A 5,484-nucleotide genomic window follows, 5' to 3' on the forward strand; every position below is an offset into this window, starting at 1 on the left:
CCAAGGAAGAAACGGCTTTGCCTGCTTTGTGAAGGTGACCCACTCTATAGAAAGGGAGTTAGACTTTACCCCCTGGGCAGTCCCTGTGCAGTCAACGGAAAGACTGCTGCAGGAAGAGCAGAAGAGGAATGTTACCAGGCTGAATTGGGCACTGCTCTCCCAGGAGTTGCACAAAGGACCAATGAAAGGTTAGAAACACTCAAAGATCTCATGATAAAGTGGACTCTGTCCACGTAACCCTGTTACAGAGGACCTGTTGGATGGTTTGTGTCAAAGAAAGATAGGGAAGAGATGAAGAGTGTTACCCTCAAGAAATAACAGCATTTTTTGGGGGGGTGGGGCCTCACTGCTGTCACCTATAGAGACTACAAGAACTGAAATGCAACAGCAATATGTTACCATTATGCTGCAGGAATGACTCAATCCATGTGAACAAGGGCTACTCCTTGCTCTTGGCTTATGAGCATCCCTCCTGCTGAAGCCTATACAGGAGCCATGGGACTTCAACCACATCCTACAGAGAAAAAAACGGTGTTGCAAATCTCATTTCCAATTTGGGATTTACTCATGCCCTGAGTATCCATCCAGAATGTCATCATTTGTCTGCTTTTGGACCAGAAAAAATGGTGGGGGAAAAGGGATCATAATGTTATAAACCATGTAAGTTTTATGACTCACCCAGAGTCTAACCCCTGGGTGACAGAATCATAGAATCAACCAGGTTGGAAGAGACCTTCAAGATCATCCAGTCCAACCTACTCCCCCAGCCCTATCCAGTCAACTAGACCATGGCACTAAGTGCCTCATCCAGTCTTTTCTTGAACACCTCCAGGGACGGTGACTCCACCACCTCTGTATGTCTTAACATCAATCTAACCCCGAAGGTGCTCAGGATGCACTTTAAGCTCATTATAAGCAGCCAGTTAAAAAAAATCACGTCTGTACACGTTTTTTTGTTCAATGAGGTGTTAAATCGGAGATGCTCTTCAAACAAACTAATCCATCCAGGAGAAAATATACAAAAGAAAGGCTCTGGAATGACATTTACCACTCCCCAAGCACGTCAGAAACGCCGGCTGGCTTCTCACTCGCCATCGCCGAGAGAGAAAAGGATGAAGTGGGTAGGTCTCTGTCTTAGCAAAACAGCTGCCGCAGACTTAAAAGGCAAGTGGCAAGGTAGAGAGGTCTGACTGAGATCACAGGCACTTCTGGGCAGATAGGATCTCCGGGAAGCGAAGACAAGGTGTGAGAAGTCTGCTCTTTCTTGTATCATCGCAAGGGCTCTTTTTTGAAGATAAGCCCATCTCGGGGAGGAGGGGGATGTCTTTGCACTTCAAGGGCGGGCACGTTTCCACCTCCCCTCTGTTTGTTTTCTGATTTTCTTTTCACTCTCATGTTGGCTCTTCGTGACCCTCTCTCTCATCAGCATCACCACCACCTCTTTACGGGGCCCTGCAGACAGGGGTTAAGAGGCCTCGCAAGGGAAGGGAGTTTTACAGCGGGGGTCTGGCAGAGATGGGCAGGGGCTCAGGTGAAAGGGATGTGGGGGGAGGCAAGGTGAGGAGGGAAATGCCAAGTCACCAGAATGTGCTTTGGAGCAGTGACTGTCACAGTGATGGGCCACAGGGACTTAGCTCACCTTCAGGATTCCTAAGAGCCATCTCCATACAGCCCATGTACAGAAGCAGATAATGGCAAAGGAATCAAAAAAACCCTCAGAGAAACACCCAAAAATGAAGCACTGAAGTAGGTAACTAGCCCAGTTCTTCCTAATAAGGAGCACTGCCAGATGGTTTCAAATTAAAGCATTGATCTTCTACCACTTCTCCATGCAAAATGGAGCCCTTCATTTGCTCCACTACTTGAAAATTCTACTGTGTCCTTCACAGCAGAGGGAAGTCTTGGAAGTGATCCATGGATGAAAGGGGGACTGAGTTTGCTGCAAACCCCAAGGATGGACAGCCAGCAGGAACAGACACAACTGCACTTTTCTGCCCCAAGGAGCAGATTCTGCTCAACATTTTGGTTCAGGGATCTTCAGGAGGTTGGGGAGGTATGGAAAGCAATGCTTGTGATGTTCAAAAACCACACTGTGGCATCCAAACCAAAGGAGGAAGGAGAAACCCAGGTGTGGATTGTCTGTGGCATGCTGGATGTACTTGGGGTTGTTTACACAAAGCATGACCAAGTTCGGACAGCAAATAAGCAAAGAGAACAGAAAAGAGGCTTAGCAGGGAGGAAAGAAAGAAACAAAGTGGGAGAAGTTGGTAATTTCCCAGCGAATTTAAGCCATGTCTCCTAACCTCTCCCTGCCAATTCCCCTGTCCGATCCCCCCCACCTACCAACTCGGTCATACAATCACCCATCTTTTCATCAGCTCTTCCTTCCTCTGCCTCTAATCTCTTCTGACACAAATGAGTGAGTTCAGGGTTTTATTAGGAGAAACAGGGGATTTCAGGCTGCAACACAACCGGGAGCCCTGCCGCCGAGCAGGGACCTGCTGCCCGTGTCAGGTTGTTGTACAAACATTGCCTCCTGCAAATCTCCAGCTTGGTCACCAAGTCAAGCAGTGGAGACAGTTTGCCCAGTAGTTTGACCTTTCACCTCCCCTTTACTAAATAGACCTAATTACTGCATTTGTCTGTCATTTAAGCAACAAATGACTCCATTGAGGTCATCTGAGGGAAGCTGGAGTTCTTAGCTGTCATTTCGAGAGAGCTTGGCTAATTTTATCCTGCTGGGGAGGAAAGCCCTGTGAAATTTTGCTGGAAGGCTCAGTTACAATTGCTGTTTCCTGGAGAGGGTTTGGTGGCACGCTCACTGCTCAACAAAGCAAGGCATGGCCCCGCCAGCTCCTCCTAGCTCAGAGCCCTCTGTGGTTTCCAGCGATTGATGGTTGGACTTTATGATCTTTGAGGTCTTTTCCAACCTTTATGATTCTGACTGCAGGAGAAAACCTGAAGGAGAAACTTTCTCAAGTCACCTGAAACAAAGAAAACAATAATGATGATAAGTATTTAATAATCATCCACATTTTCTTCTTTTCCAATCCCAGGTTTTGCTATTGGAACTGTGAAAGCTCTTAGAGCAGTCACCACCTTTCATTCAGCCTAAAGCAGAGCCAGAAGTTATGGACATAGCTGTTTCAGTGGTGGTTCCTCCACAGGTTTCAGTACTTGTATTTCTGATGAATCCCAGTTGTGTGCTTTGTGGGTAATGTGAAATACTGATGAAAGTGGTTAAGCCTGGAGAAAACTCAAAGAAACCAAAATGTGTGCAGGGAAGGACTAGGCAAACCTAGCAGATGGGAGTGTTTCTCCTCTGCTTATGTACACAGCGATCCCCAGATTAATTTTGAGGACATAAGTAAACCCATCCACACACAGAATCCAATACTCTGTGTGCCTGACTGCACATACAGTTTGATACAGGAGTAGAGCAGGAAGGGACACAAAAGAAGTCACCGTGTCTAGGTCTGGTTTTGATCAGCTCCCACAGACCAAGTCCAGGGATATTTGAGATTGACTTATCACACAAGCCCAAAATGATAGGGACAGGAAGGAACTGCTGGAGACCTCAAAGCCCGGGCCAACCACTCTGCCAAAGCAGGGGCACCCAGACAGGTTGTCCAGGTGGGTTTGGAGTCTTTCAGGAGAAGGAGACTCCACAACCTATCTGGGCAGCCTGACTCAGCGCATCAGCACCCTCATGGCAAAGAGGTTTTTCCCCTCATGTTCAGATAGAACCACCTGGGATCCAGTTTGTGCCCCTTATTCTGTTGCTGGGCATCACTGATAAAGAGTCCAGTCCCCTTCTCCTGCCCACTGACTGAGCGCAGCAAAGAGCCTCTCTGAATCCTCTCCCCCAGGCATCTTAGCCTTTTCACACTTACCTTTAGCCCCTTTCCACTCACAGCAAAGAAGTGTTTCCTCACGTTCAGGCAGAGCCTCCTAGGTTCCAGTTCTCTCCAGGACAATCAGCTTCAGGTATCACAGCCCTTTTAGACTTACCTTTAGCTCCTTTCCACTCTCAGCCCCTGCAAGACATCCCTGGCACACTCTTAGCAAAAGCAGGATGTCTAAGCTCAAGCAGAGGGACCCTGAGAAGGCATACAGAGACAAGACATACCAAGGCTGGACCTCCACCTCATTTGTGTCACCCCTCCAAGCCAGCACCCATCTGTGACGCGGGAGCAATGATTGAGTCCCTAAGCTAGAGAGCCGGGGGGCCAACGAGGCCCCCCGGCCTTTGGAAACCACTCCCAGACACCCAGTGCACACCCCGTGGGGACTCACCTGCGGTGAGAGGAGGAGCATCCCTCTGCCCAAGTGGGCAAACTTAGGGCTGCTGCCCTTGCTGGGGCTGCTTAAATAGGGCGGTGGGCAGAGAGGGCTAAGTGGCCACAGCTGGGGTGGGAGGAGACTCGAGAGAGCCCAGGTGCTCTGAGTTTGGGGGAAAGAGGGGGAATTGCAGTGTGGGGAGGGAGAGGGGAGGTGGTGCTGAAAGCAGAGAGCTGGAGAAGAAAAGGATGGAGAGGAAAAGGATGGAGATGGAGAGGAAAAGAGGAAACTGGGGGGAAAGGAATTACAGAATCCAAAACCTTAGAATGTCAGGGGCTGGAAGGGACCTCGAAAGCTCATCCAGCCCAACCCCCCTGCACAGCAGGATCTCCTCTGCCAGATCACACAGGAACATCTCCCGGTGCTTTTGAATATCTCCAAAGAGGGAGACTCCACAACTCCCCTGGGCAGCCTGTTCCAGTGCTCTGTCACCCTCACAGTGAAAAAATTCCTCCTCATGTTTACATGAAACTTCCTATGCCTCAACTTCCACACACTGCCCCCTGTCCTGTCACTGGGCATCACCCAGCAGAGCCTGGCTCCAGCCTCCTGGCACTCACCTTTACTTGCTTATAAACGTTGATGGGGTCACCTCTCAGTCTTCTCCAAGCTAAAGAGCCCCCCTGGCTCTGTTCTCCTGGCACTCAACCTTTCCATATTGATAAATGCTGATGAGGTCATAGAATCACAGAATCAAGCAGGTTGGAAAAGACCTTCAAGCTCATCCAGTCCAACCTAGCACCCAGCCCTGTCCAATCAACTAGACCATGGCACTAAGTGCCTCAACCAATCTTTTCCTGAACACCTCCACGGACTTCACAGACTCTCTCTGTGATGAACTCTTTTATAAACATTGATGAGGTCACTTCTCAGTCTTCTCCAAGCTAAAGAGCCCCAACTGCCTCAGTCTCTCTTTGTAAGGGAGGTGTTCTGTTCCCTTGATCATCTTTGTGGCTCTGCACTGTACTCTCTATGGCAGGTCCCTGTCTCTCCTGAGATGGGGAGCCCGAAACTGGACATAGTATTCCAGGTGTAGTCTCAGCTGGGCAGAGCAGAGTGGGAGAAGAACCTCCCTAGACCTGCTGGCCACACCTCTTCTTGATGAACCTTTGGATGCCATTGGCTCTCTTGGCCACGACAGCA

At 49.3% G+C, this 5,484-nt stretch overlaps 1 long non-coding RNA gene across 1 annotated transcript; it reads right to left on the reverse strand.

Annotated features, from left to right (window-relative positions):
* Positions 1-2,419: 2,419 nt before the first annotated feature.
* On the reverse strand, positions 2,420-4,336 carry LOC135184373 (uncharacterized). The gene is made up of 3 exons (XR_010305999.1): positions 4,297-4,336; positions 3,894-4,100; positions 2,420-2,984 (listed from the first exon to the last, which is right to left on the reverse strand). It is a non-coding gene; the product is annotated as an uncharacterized LOC135184373 (long non-coding RNA).
* Positions 4,337-5,484: the final 1,148 nt, after the last annotated feature.

The sequence above is a fragment of the Pogoniulus pusillus genome, chromosome 20 (genome assembly GCF_015220805.1).
Source record: "Pogoniulus pusillus isolate bPogPus1 chromosome 20, bPogPus1.pri, whole genome shotgun sequence".
In the NCBI taxonomy this organism is placed as follows: domain Eukaryota; kingdom Metazoa; phylum Chordata; class Aves; order Piciformes; family Lybiidae; genus Pogoniulus; species Pogoniulus pusillus.